The sequence below is a fragment of the Macrobrachium rosenbergii genome, chromosome 10 (genome assembly GCF_040412425.1).
Source record: "Macrobrachium rosenbergii isolate ZJJX-2024 chromosome 10, ASM4041242v1, whole genome shotgun sequence".
Taxonomy (NCBI): domain Eukaryota; kingdom Metazoa; phylum Arthropoda; class Malacostraca; order Decapoda; family Palaemonidae; genus Macrobrachium; species Macrobrachium rosenbergii.
In genome coordinates this window covers 77,221,561-77,235,899 of record NC_089750.1, presented here as the reverse complement: position 1 = coordinate 77,235,899, position 14,339 = coordinate 77,221,561, and the positions used below count along the sequence as shown (strand labels likewise).

The 14,339-nt window shown below is 36.2% G+C and overlaps 1 long non-coding RNA gene across 2 annotated transcripts; it reads left to right on the top strand.

The window, feature by feature from the left end:
- The first annotated feature begins 1,134 nt into the window (after positions 1 to 1,134).
- On the top strand, positions 1,135 to 12,206 carry LOC136842939 (uncharacterized). 2 transcript variants are annotated; one of them, XR_010854382.1, is made up of 5 exons: positions 1,135 to 1,473; positions 3,940 to 4,070; positions 6,081 to 6,164; positions 6,529 to 6,680; positions 8,776 to 12,206. It is a non-coding gene; the product is annotated as an uncharacterized lncRNA (long non-coding RNA). The 2 variants fall into 2 exon arrangements; XR_010854381.1 differs by lacking the exon at positions 6,529 to 6,680.
- Positions 12,207 to 14,339: the final 2,133 nt, after the last annotated feature.

Sequence of the window (14,339 nt, the reverse complement as noted above, 5' to 3'; positions counted from 1 at the left end):
AATATGTGAAGGATTTTTTCAGTCTTTTTTGAGTCTTGAGTCAGAGCTAGTGCTGGTCAGTCGTTTGGTCTTGGACAGTTTTTTGTGTGCTTTTGAGAGTTGTTGGTTTTTTCTTGTTTGTGTACTGTTCTTGTTGTGTGTATAGTTCTATCTTCTTTTTTGTTTCCTTGTTTTGTTTGTGTGTTTTTGGGTGCTGTGTTGGTGACCGTGGACGCCTTACTCCATCTTCCAGCAACCGAGGATCAGGGTGAGTGTTGTGTACTGTTTTTTGTGTTTTTTTAAATTCCGCCACAATGCTGTCATTTTACTTAAGTTTACCATTATACAGTTTTCTTTGATTTGAAATTCGAATAGAAAATAATTATTGTTTTACCGCAAAAACTAATTTTCAGATATGTTTTACATTTCGCAAATTAATTTGACAGTACGACAAAAATATAGGCGTGCAAATAAACAGGTTACATATAGATATATGCAAATATATGGGATGCAAGACGAAGGTAAATGGAAGAGTAACCAATATACTGAAGAGAAACAGAAGAAGAGGGTTTAATCTTCCGCTAAAATAAGCCTATAATCCTTATGCCTCTTTCTTTTCTTAATTCATGAGGTTTATTAGTCATTAATTGGTCATAAACTTCGTAATAATTGTTATTTATCGTCAATATTTCAAACTCGAAAGCTAGGAAGAACGTGGTCCTGTAGCAAAATGGATGGTAACTGTCCAACGTTTGCGAGAAGTTATACCGAGTTCGCGCGATTTTATGATAAAGTACTTTTAAATTATAAATTTATTATTAGTTATATTTTTATTATTTCACAACAAAACAGATCGGAATATCTTAATTATCGTCGTATTTTCTTTTTATTTTCTCTACCTTTGTACGAGAACTAGTGAGTGGTACGATAATATAGGGGGGCCATCTTTCTAATGTTTGGCTGAATGTAGCGTGTTCGCTCCCGCATACGTTTAAATATACCTAAGAATTATGATTATTATTAAGTATTCGTTTTAAATATTATAGTTAATCAAGTCTGAATGTCTTAATTATCTCTTGATTTCCTTTTTATCTTTTATTTACTTTCAAAAAGTGTTCTCCCTCGCGTCTTCTCCCGTTGCCTAGCAACCATCTTCCCCACGTGACGTCACGCTTTGTTTTGAAAGTGACTGAACGCGTTAACGATGATTATTTGCCGTTATTTCTCAGAAAAAACAATCGTTATCAACAACCAAATATTTATAAATATGGCGGGATTAAATAAACACGATGTAAATGTGATAAAAATGACGTGTTTAGGTGATATGAGGCATAAAACCGCCGAGTTCGAGGAGACGGGAGGAAGACATGGCGGTTCTGCCTTGGACGTATTTACGCTTAAATTTGTCGTGAAATGAAATTTTGAAGTGAATGAAGGATGTAATTGGAATATAATTACACCGGCGTGAACTCATGATGTTAATAATTACGGCAGGTATGTAATTACCGTCCAGTTGGCGTTATAGTGTTAAGGATATTAAGTTATTGGGTTCGTGGTTAAGGAGACATTGGCCAACGTCAACATGGCATATTTGAGCCAAAGCTTGTAGTGAATAGTGTTGCTTGATGAGTCATGCCCTCAAGGTAGTCTTTTGACTATAATTCTTGTGTAAAGTGTCGTGAGTCATGGTGAGTCCCAGGTGTTGCGTCGTGAACCCCAGAGTCTTGACTCTAGTTTTCATGAGTAGGTAAAGAGTGGTGAGTCCTTGGTGTTGCTTGATGAGTCATGTCCTCCAGAGCCATGTGACTCAGATTTCTTGAGTAAACAGTGTGTTGAGTCATGGTTAGTCCTTGATGTTGCTTGAGTCATGCCTTCCACAGCCTTTTGACTCCAGTTTTCTTGAGTAAAGATTGTGGTGAGCCTTGTGGAGCCCTTGGTGTTGCTTGATGAGTCATGCCCTTGTGACTCAGATTTCTTGAGTAAACAGTGTGTTGAGTCATGGTTAGTCCTTGATATTGTTTGAGTCATGCCGTCCAGAGCCTTTTGACTCCAGTCAATGCCCTTTGTATTGAGTCATCATGACCGCCAGAGCCTTTTGACTCCAGTCAATGCCCTTTGTATTGAGTTATCTTGCCCGCCAGAGCCTAATACTAAATTAGGAGCAGTCCAAGGATTAATGGTGCTGGTAACAAATATAATACATCAGAGGTGACAGAGACGCGTGTATTTTCTGTATTCCTTCATTTATCTGCTTGCTTGTTTTTCTTTTCTGTTCTGCCCTCATAATTCAGTTGAGGTGACACGGTGCCCATTAGTGGAAAGGTTAGGCCCTAGGTGGTTAGGCTGTTCCAGAAGTACTTTATTGTAGGTTAGCTACTGCAGACTTTCAGTGCCATGTGTCAGATGTTGCCATCTAATTGATATGTTTATCCACAGCCTTTTTTTTTGTAGGTTAAGTTGTCTTAGTTTCCTGTTTAATTTTATAATGGCGTCAATAACCTAGATGCTGCGACACCAGTCTTTGTGCATGTTGCCCATCAGTCGGAAGGATAGGCCATGATATGTTGCCCGCTAGTGGGAAGGTTAGGCCTTAGTATGTTGCCTATTAGTGGTGCATTGCCTGTTAGTAGGAATTAGTGGATAGGATAGGCTGTGATACATTGCCCATTGGTGGGAAGGTTAGGCTGTGATACATTGGTGAATCACATTGCTACCAAGGGCTGATGATGTCCTTAACATCCCCAAATGGCATTTTGAAATACCTTCACTCGCACAATCATATTGACTTGGAACTCCCTTGTGATAATTAGCCAGCATCCAAGCCTCAAGGATTCTGTAACTTAACGAGCAGCAGTGCAGATCATTCTTGCCCTTGAGAATCTCTGTAGGTGTGTTGTAAGATTTGGGATGTCAGGTCCCTTGATGCCACATAGCCTCTGTACTGTGTTGTCCACAACAGCCATGGGTTCTTGATACCACATAGCCCCTCTGTACCATGTTGTCCACAACATTCTTAGGTTCTTGATGCCACATAACCTCCATACAAGTTGTTCACAACAGTGTTAGGTTTTTGGTGCCACACAACCTCTGTACCATGTTGTCCACAGCAGTCTTGGGCTCTTAATGCCACATAGCCCCTCTGTACTGTGTTGTTCACAACAGTCTTGGATTTTTTTATGCCACATAGCCCTCATATCATGTTCATAGTCTCTCATCCAGCTGCTGCTGTTTGGAGGTATATTCAAGCACCCTTTTCTAAAATTTATATAATTTAATGTTGATTATGCATATTCAGCAATGTTTGTCATATGTACTGTACTCAGATCTCTATGTTGCCATATAATGCACACCGTATAGACACATTTCTCACTCCATCACCCTTTGTTGAACATAGCAAGTGGGAATGTTGAACAGGTGTGTTATTTTCTCTCTCATTCAAAAAGTTTTCATTAAGTGAAAGTTTCCAAGTGTATTTAAAAAAATTATATAATATTTTTATCTAGTTTTAAAGTTTGATCCTTAGTATGTTTCTGTGATCTAAAAGCAATTTACAAATGATTAGAACTTTGCTCGTAAGGGTTGAATCTTTTGTAGCATTCAGGTGTAAATATTTTATTTGTGATTACATTTGTGAATTTAGTAAGTATGTTTATGAATTAAATGAAATGTGAAATAGACTCCCCTGCTGTAAGTAGGCTATGCTTGTGAATTAGGTTGAACGTTGTGAAAGAAACACCCCACCCCTTTTTGGTATGGCAATAGACCCTTATAAATCCAACACAGTCTCTCTTTGCTGGGAAAGTTTTTCCTGAAATCTCAGTTTGTCTTTGTTTAATATCTGTTCACACCCACTTGTACTTGTCATTTTATGGGCCTGTATATGAATTAGGTTTCATTGTTTTTTCTGGTTTGGTGAAATATGTTTGGTGAACTTCATTTTTATACTATTTTTGCTTTCAGAAATGAGAAAGGGTCCCGTGGTTGCATTCAGATTTGATGCAGTACTTCTCATCAATAACTCCATGTTGTGGATTTGTTGGACTTGTGGAACCTTTCAAAGGAGCATGTTACTGCCAGCCAACGAGGCTATAGTAAGTAACTAGATTGCTACGGCAATCAGCTGAAGCCTTACATTAATAATTTATTTGCAAATTATGCACATCAGACAGTCCACTTCCATGTGAGAGCACAACCCTGCCTAACCAGTCAGCTAACTCCTTCAAATCCTTCTTAATCTTAATATAGTGCCTTACCCTAACAATCTTGCCACTAAGCAATCTTATTTTAAAGTTTTTTTTTTTTTACAATATCTTACAATACTTATTTTACAATAACCACAAAAGATCCTTAAGTCTAAATGCATAGACTCACTCTTAATAAATAATATAGATTATATATCTCCTTCATCAAGGAACCAGATGTCCTCAGTACTTGTATATAGTAAAATGCAAACATACAATGTGGAGAGTTCTTCCAATCCTTGAGGACTGTTCTGAATAAAAGTATATGTTGCACGTCCACAAGGGGTTAAATGATGATGGCCATGCGTTCTTGTGCTTGCTGCTTTTGCTTTTCTTAACTGAGGGCAAAATGCAACCAACTTTTTTGGTGTTACTTCTGTAAACAGGTGCATTAATTCCACCATCTCCTAACAATTGTTTCATTAAGAAATATAGTAGCATGAGTCTTAAAATGGAGAAGTAAATCCACAGTTATGTATATGTACATATATTTAAAGATAAATCAATAGAGATAGCTTTCGGGAACTTGATCGGTTCCCCTTTTCAGTCAAGATTGAAAAGGGGAACTGAACAAGTTCCCGAAAGCTATCTCTATTGATTTATCTTTAAATATATGTACATATACATAACTGTGGATTTGCTTCTCCAATTGTTTCATTGTGCAACATTGAGGTTTTCCTCCAGTTACACGTGTGAAAACGTTTTTGGGGGTCTGTTTTTGAGTTAAATTCACAGCAGTAATTATGAAGACCTATTGCCATCTAAAAATTTTGTCTAAAATTGTCATAGCTTGGAGCAGTCCTCATCATTAATGTTTTTTCTGCTATTTTTTGCAATGGTTAAACTTGAAGTAACTTCCTTTTTTTGCCTTCTGTAACTTACTTATATAAAAATAACATTTTTATAATAAAAATGATCAGAGCCACCCCTCCTCCCCTCGGACGTATGGCAGAAACAGAATGAGCTGAGATTCCCATTATTGGGTGGAACCAGTCACCTGCACTAAACTCTGAAGCATTACCCATGAATTTTTTATTTTTTAAGCTGCTGTGCAAGGGAACTAAAACATTTCAGTTACTTGAAACTATTTTATTATAAAAATGACATTTTTCAGTTTTTCTTTTGGTTATATTCCATTTTTGCAAGTTTTCGGCTTCAAAGTGATACCATAAACAGCGCTGGATCGTGTAAATTTTCTGTGTGTCATAAAGAAAAGTTTTAATATTTATGCAGTAAGTGATCGGTGTTTTATTTGCCACATAGGAGTTTTGGAATTCCCCAATGTCTCCAAGCGTCATGAGATTCTTCAAACACAGGGAAGTGATTTAAAGTATTGCAAGAGTACATCTGAAATCACAAAAGGTTGTACTCTCTCTCTAGCCTAGGGTTACATAGCTTGTCAAGTGTCTGTTCCTTGAACTTTGGAATGGCAACCTAGCTTCCATTTGCTTTTTGTTATCAGCGATTTTTTTTCTCAGGCCCATCCTAGAAAAAGGTATGAAATCACCATACCACTACTCTTGACAAATTTTTTTTTTTTGCCAGAGGTAACAGAATGTATCTGGATTTGTCATTTGTATCAGTTCATGCTCTGACTGGGTCTTGTATGTTGATAAGACTGCTGTCGCTCACTTAAACCCCTGTTGCCAAGTTGCCCTTGTGGAAGACTGGGTTGCAAGCATATCTTTTTGTGGCATGTAAAGGGACAGTTGGTAATTCAAAATACTTGGGCTTGAATGGCTATAAAAACAATTGATCATGAGTATTACTGAGAGACATTTTACATCTGGGCATTGCATTATACAAGTTACTGCAGTAACTTGAACAGTGCAATTTATGATATTTGTTTACTATTTGCAGATGACCTCTCTTACTTGTCACTGGTGTACTTGACTTTGGGTGGACACCTAGAAACAGGCCTTCTATTAGCAACTTATGGTTGAGGTAAGACTAAACACTGCTGTGTTTTTTCAATGTTTTCTAGTTAAGTTATAACATAATATCACAAGGGTTCCCCCACTTGCATTCTATAATTTCTAGAAAAGTCAAAAGTAAGCTGAATCATGCATAAAAGGCAGGTTGGCAGATATCATTGTAACTTTAGGGACGGTCCCAGCCCGAGGAGAACCCTAAAAGAGTTCAGAGGTCTGGTTAAACAAATCATTTATAACTAACTAACTTTAGTGCAGTAGTTCAAGCAGAGTGTCATTTTTGAAATGTTTTGTGGTCTAAATGTCCACCCTCAGTTAGATAAAAAGCAATGTATTTAGCCTGTTAAAATGCTGTTATTTGATCCTAATTATTTCAGCTATCTCCAAAATAGAATGTGTAGTATGCAGTTTCTATAACCAAATCTAGCTGGTCTGCTGGTATGGCCGCTAAGCGTCGTGGCATGCTGCCCAGATGTCACGAGTTCTTGCCTCCCCCAGTGTAATGAAAAATCACTGGCTCTGTATCATGGTCAGTTACTGCCACAGTGTGGGGTCTGCGGTGGGAAGTTAAAACCAACATTCTTTGGAAGCTTGAATTTCAAGTTAATGGCCCCTGTGTGCATGTTCCATGTGAATAGGCTTCTTCTACCGAAATAATAGTACTAATAATAATCAGATATAACTATTTCAGTTGGTGATCATTTAACATCACAAAAACCCACTATTTTAAATGTCAGGATTTATGGAATAATGAACCTGGTGATAAAGCAGATCCCAGAATGCCGAAAGTAGGATAGTGTTTCAAATAACTGCTTTACACAAAATTTTTTAGATATAATTATTAACGAAGGACAGTGAATAAAACTAATTATTGAATCAAAGAAGTAAAAAGTAAGAGACATTTTGTTTGAATATGCTATTCCAAGCCAGATTATTTGATGACAGGACAGGGAAGCCATGGTTCAAAGGCTGATATTCTCTGATCTTTCAAAGTATAGTCTTTGTGGTCACTAAGTAACCGGAATTAGGTATTTTTAGATAACCCCGGGGGGATAAAATCAGGCAAGTAATCTCTAAAGCGCAGTGTCCAAAAACAAATAGTAATAGCTGCAAGTTTCATTTTCTGAGTTTTTGTCTGGGAAGGTATCTGAACAAGTATCAATTTATGCTACATTTGTTTGCCACTTTTCATACAAATACAGCAATAAAAGATTTCTCTGTCTCTTTCCATAAATTCATGTTTGATGTTTGATGTTTTTCGAGGGACAAACTGAGCTCTTGAAAACTTTTTTTGAGATGGTGCGCAGTATATTTGCTACATTTTTAGGATGAGAGAATTGTTTTGGAACAGTTTAATAACTGAATTTCTGCAATGCCATCAGCCTTGTATTTACTTGCTCTACGAAGTAACAGAGTCCTGTTTCTGTTGAGGTGCTGAGATGATGCACTGACCAGCACTTTCCTCGTTCATGTTTCTGTAAAATTGCTGAATGGTTTTTCCCTCTTGTTAGTTTGAGATGTTGTTTTGTAAAGAGTTGTGTGTACCATTGCCATATGTTTCATTATTATTAATTATTATTATTATTATTATTATTATTATTATTCTTTGCATATAGGCAATAATAATATAATAATAATAATAATAATCATATTTGTTAAATATGATGGCAGCCTTGGTTACATTAATCTTGTAGATTATTCGTTCAACTCTTCTAATTATCCTTTTTTCTTCTTCAGTAACAGAATTGAGTAAAATGCCAAAGTTCATTGCAGGGGGGTTTTATTTTTAAAAATATCAAAAGCTGAAGGCAATGGAAATTCCGAGGGCGGGGGCCAAAATCGAGTGCAGGTGTCGTCAGTGCTTCTGGGATCACATTAAAATACAGCACTGATGACCCCTGCACTGATTTTGGCCCCAGCCCTCGGAATTTCCATTACCTCCGACTTTTGATATTTTTATAAATAAAACCCCTGCAATGAACTTTGGCATTTTACTCAATTCTGTTACTGAAGAAGAAAAAAGGATAATTAGAAGAGTTGAACGAATAATCTACAAGATTAATGCAACCAAGGCTGCCATCATATTTAACAAAATATCATTATTATTATTATTATTATTATTATTATTATTATTATTATTATTATTATTATTATTATTATTATTATTATTATTATTATTATTATTATTATTCAGAAGATGAACCGTATTCACATGGAACAAGCCCACAGGTGCCATTGACTTGAAATTCAGGCTTCCAAAGAATATTAAGGTGTTCAGTAGAAAGAAGCAATAGAAAATAAAGGGAAATACAGAAAGAATAGATCACCTATTGAAAAAAAAATTAACAAATTAATAGTTAATTGTTATTTTTGTGTACATCTTTTTATTGATTTTGGTTCTAAATTTATTCAAAATTGCTCTTAATTTTGATCAGATAAGGACATTCTTTATTTGCATGTTTGCATGATAAAGTGAATGGCCCTTCTATTTCCATGTGAATGGTTGCGTAGTGTGAAGAATAGTATTAAAGTGAAATCTGTGCTCAATTAAACTTCAGCTTTGAGATTTAAATGCCAAAAGGAAGATGTTGAACATTTTGAAAGCCTTTTTTTTTGTATTACAGATCTCCATCCATGAAGAACCAAGAGGACAAAAATGTCTCAAGATGGTTTTATTTTCAAGGCTGGAGTTTTCCAACCTTAATCAAGTGGATACAATTTCCTCTGAAAACTCTCCAGACTAGGAACAACTGCAGGGACTTCCTCTAATGTAGTTTGCCACGGAGTTGAACATAAGAATGTGTATAGCATAAAAGCTTTTATGTAGAATTATGCATTAACTAGAACAAATTTTGACATTACCCAGAGTCAGGGTTCCAAAGCATTGAGATACTTACACCAGTGGGACCTTTCTACAATCTTTCATTTTCATGAAGTTCAATAGATGTGCTTCTGTACTAGATAGCAGTTCCTCGCTGGGTGAGTGGGTTCCGTTCTCAGCTACCACTCTGTTGGTCGCGAGTTCGAATCTCCGACCGGCCAGTGAAGAACATGAGGAATTTGTTTCTGGTGGTAGAAATTCATTTCTCGCTATAATGTGGTTCGGATTCCACAATAAGCTGTAGGTCCCATTGCTAGGTAACCAATTGGTTCTTAGCCACGTAAAAATAGATCTAATCCTTCGGGCCAGCCCTAGGAGAGCTGTTAATCAGCTCAGTGGTCTGGTTAAACTAAGATATACTTAACTTTGTACTAGATAGTAACAGAAAGACGAAATTCATTCCATGGTTATGTGGCAACTAGTCTATTCAATTTGGCTTAGGACCCAAGTTTAGAATTTCATATCTCATCAAAATGGAAAGAATTTATAGTAAATTTTGCACTCTTTTAAAAAGTTTCAGTTTGCCGAGTCAAGTCGTGTCCTTCATTTAACTCTCAAAATCAAACGCATCTTCAGTGATTCTTCAACTTTCAGTCCAACAGTGTGTATCAAATATCAGAAACAAATGTCAAATCTTCATTGTCTGTTAATGTAGTCATTATATTTTGAAAGAGTTGCAACACATTAAGTGAGGTCTAATATGGTGAGAGTTAATGTCAACTCAGTGGTTTGGTTCAACTATTCTTATTAGTAATACAGTACTAGACATTGAAGCCATTGATTTAATTCTCTTAGTGTATAATTTGAAGAGGGTGGTCTACTTAACTTTATACTCATTCTTCCTGAAATTAGATATATTAATTGTAATAAGTCTTATAAATCAGGTTTTTATTGCTTCACAAACACAATTTAATATTGAATAAACCTGTGTCCTGTAAATACTGGATATTATCGTGTTGTCGCTAATTATGGATATTGTATTTGATGTAAGGTTGGCATTCACTATGCTAATACAGTGATACATTTAATTTTGTAACAAGGTCGATGGTTTTAAACATTTAATGTTTTATTTAGAAGTTTGGTTTATTATCATCTCTGCATTTTGCTGTTGTTAACTTAATTGGAAAGTCAGGTTTTTTTTTTTTTTTTTTACTCGGCTATTTGCCTGATAATAGTCTTGTACTGGTGATGTACTGTACTTGACCTAAAACTGTTGGAGGTCACATGGCATGTTTTTCACATTGGTTTTTGTTTAGCTTGAGATGCAAACCTGCAAATAAGTATATTCATATTTTCATTTAACTCCAGTTAAAGTGAGTGGTGATATTCTTATTGTGATAAAATATGGATAGAACAGTATTCCCAGTGTATTTAAATTTAAGGCCTCTCATGACAAGAGGGAGGCAGTAGGTAGCTTTTTACTGTATCACCCTCAACCTGTAAAACATTCTAGCCTTCTTCACTCTCTTGGCAAATCAGTGTATTTACTTGGTCTTTGTATGGTTATCAAGTTGTCTGGAGAATAATTGACCTCATTTTGTGGGATTTTGTTCTTACTAGGTGTAGAATAGTACTAATCATTGTATATGGACAATTGCATGGGTAAGAAAGTTTGCACATGTGGGTCATGAATTAAAAGTCTTCACCTTTACCATGTGTGTATGTGGGTGGTAAGTTTCTTTTCCGTTAACCGCTTCATGAAGCCTCGCCTCCTTCCCTTCTGGGATCCCCTAGATCGACAGCAGGAGGTTAATCAGTTCTGTTGCTATTGACCTTTTTTTATCTATCTAAGGTGAAGACAGGTCAGAGTGGTTAGGGTTGAAGTTTTGAGGCTCAGTTCAGACTGTCCAGCAGGTCTCTTATTTATATGTGAGAGTTTTTATTGAATAAGTCGCTCTTTTGTGTCCTAACTTCTTTTTACATGCTGCCTTCAATTTTGTAAGTGTTGGTGGTTTTAATTTCTTTCTTGCATCTTTAACTTCTTGGGTAACTTCTACCTGGATGCTTTGTCCTTGAAAATCTTGTAGCTTATGTAGCCTATGTAGGCCTAGTTCTTGTCTCCCAAGTCTTTAGGTGGTAGATTAGGCTTGGCGCAGGCTACTGGTTTCAGCTTTGATGATGTATGCCAGCTGTATGTGTGTGTATGACATAATCATGAGTTTAATTTATTAGTAATTATGGGTTATAGAACACATTTGTTAACTGTCAAGTTTGGGTCAAGGCATGTACGCATATGTTGTGTGAGGTTTTAAGATTTTTTCTTTGAGCATCAGCAAATATATCGATGTGTCTTTATTCAAATGTGTTCTTTCTTTAGTACAGTACTGTAGTTGCTTTTGTTTATTCACAAATGTATTACATTAACCTAGCCTTATTTGTATGACTTTTTAGACACTATACAGTAATCCACTCTAGAAAGAAGAAATGGACCCAGTAACTGACTTACGTAGGCAAGGTTCTGCAGGTTTAATATATTTACACCAGTGTTTGCCTTTTCTCAGTTGATTGGTGATTGCTCTGCAGTTTTGACTGGAACACATGTTAATGGATAGGTAGTAGGCTTTATGAACCCAGGTGCTATAGCTGGTAGGTTGCCTCATGGCTAACTTCTGATTTTCCCTTCTCGGACTCTCTTCAATTTTCCTCTGCCCTTTAACCCTTTTAAAATGCATATTTGTTTATACAGATTTTTTCAGAAAGATTCATTTAAGGTTTAGTCTCTTTTCTGGAATTTGGTTACAAGTCCTGCATTTCAGGATTACATTTCCAGTGTTACATCTGTTATTGCTGCTCATTCTGATTAGTTGGAAAGTAAAAAGTCTTCATGACTCAGTTACAACTATATTTCACTGGCTATTCTCTGAGTAGCAGTACCGGTAGAGATGTTTCATTTAATTTTGGTTTCTGAGGCACGGTATCTACAGTAGAACAAGTTTCTATGTCAGCAATATTTTTCATGCCCCATGCAGCTTGCCTGTCTGTAAGGCATTTCTGTGTTTATCTGTCACACCTATTCTCCTTGCATTTTAATATATTTATTTTTTCTTTTATTTAATAAGTGGGATCTCTTATGTATTCTCCTTTGCCTCTTACTTCTTGCTAATGAACACCATATTCTTTGGAAGCATGAATTTCAAGTTAGTGGCTCCCCTGGTGGGCTTGTTCCATATGAATAGGCTTTTCTTTTTCATTTCAAATAATAATTGTTGAAGTATGTACAATCCACTTGTTTGCATTCTAATCAATAATTAATCTTCTGTATCAAACAGTTTCGTTTCTGGTTTCCTTGTTCCAAAAGGTTTCATATTTTGTAGAAGATATCCATTTAACAGCCTAAAATTCCTTTGCATACATTTACCAGCCTACAGGACCAAGCTGTCATTTTCTTTGTCTTCAGTGGATTATGGTGTCTGGAACTTGCACTGCACATGATATAGGCCAGGTTAACTTCCTGGGTTAGTGGAGGAAAATTAATTTAGTTTTTAAAAGAATGACACATTTACATTTGTTTGGGCTTTCGTAGAATGCTTTGTAAGATAGATCTCAGGGATTTTTTTAACCTTACACAGGACTTTATTTTTGCTGAGTGATTCATGCATCCCATTCTCATTTGTTTTTCACCTGTTACCTGAAAACAGATCCATCAGGTGGGCCATAAGAAGGGAAATTGTCACTCAGTAGTCCCTATAAACTGCACTTCAGTACATGTAATAGCAATAATTATAATACTAATTTCCCTCCATTTCTCTTTTTCTGTCATCTCAAATTATGTTAAAATCCCACTCAAGAGACTGTGATGTTGGATGTCCTCTGGATAAGATATAAAGTTTACTTTACATATATACTATAATACTTGTATTAAGAATGTGTAAAATGATTGAGATTTTTATTATATTTTTTTATTACACTTATGGTTATGTGACTGAAATATTTATGGGTTTGTAAAAATTGTAAAAGTGCTACTTTGATACCTTTTTTTAAAAATAAAATGTCTTGTGTTTTATTTGCTGGTAACGTTATAAATGATGTGCTCTCTCTCTCTCTCTCTCTCTCTCTCTCTCTCTCTCTCTCTCTCTCTCTCTCTCTCTCTCTCTCTCTCTCTCTCTCTCTCTCTCTCTCCATACCAGAACAAACCTGTTATCTGAAGAAAAGCCTTTATTGTCATTTTCAAGCAGAGAGACCAAGTTGGTGGTGGTTTTTTATGGAGGTGGTACATACCATATATGTAGTATAAGGGCAGACCAATCACTGAGAAAATCGTGTCCTCAGTTGTCAGTCAAACTACCATGTACAGCTTTGTGCGTTTGCTCTTATCTTCATTTTCGTTCCCATTTTATCCCCACTTGTTTTTTGTATGGTTAACTCCCAGTGAATAGTCAATGGATATTTCAAAGTATTCAGTTGTTTTGTCTCATGATGTCTGTAGTATATATTCAGCCTCAGGTGTTCTTGTTGGTAGCTTTCTTGTTTGTTCTTGGAATGTGATCTTATAGCAGCCAGTTATTTTACATTTTTCTTTTCTGTTCCTCATCAGTTCTGCTTGAGGTCTTGTTGCCAAACGTGTAAGAAGGTCATACATTTATGTGTAAACCTCAGTCTGAAAGATAAATGCCAGTTAATACTTTAGTCGATTATGGACTTGCCTACTCCTCAGAAGTTATATTTTCATTCAACTCCTCCTAGTTCTGCACAACCTTCTGCCTCTTGCTCTTCCTCTACTCTTGCTTCTTACCTAGTCTGTTGCATCAGCTATTCACGTCCAGTGGTGTCATCTTTATTGGAGATCACCTTTTACCCCTGTCAGCTTCCTGCTCAGGTAGATCCTTGGTTCCCTTGAAGCCAATGTTTGGACTTCATACAGGTACATCAAAACATTTGATTCGTGTAACTAAACTTTGGGTATAGAATATTTAAGTCATGACTTTGACTTCTGCTCACTGCCATTTTTTTTTTTTTTTTTTTTTTTTTTTGGGCCTCTCAGTTTAATTTCCTAAATATCTCTCTCTCGACACCATTTCTTTATGTAACCGAACTTTATCGACCCATGTGTTAGTTTTCGTGATTCTTCCGGCCACCACATTGACTCTCCGTTATTTCATAATTCATTTTTGTTGTGCTTGCTGTCCACTCAGGACACAGACTAAAGTTGTTTTCCCCATCATCATCCTCCAAAAGTACTGTATTTGCTTTTTGCTTGTTCCAACTTCATCATGTTAATTTATCTGAGCCCCTTGAAGTTTGTGTGTCTGTGTGTGTGTGATGCCTATTATATGTTGTTCTGTCTTAGAGATATGGCCCGCCCGGTAC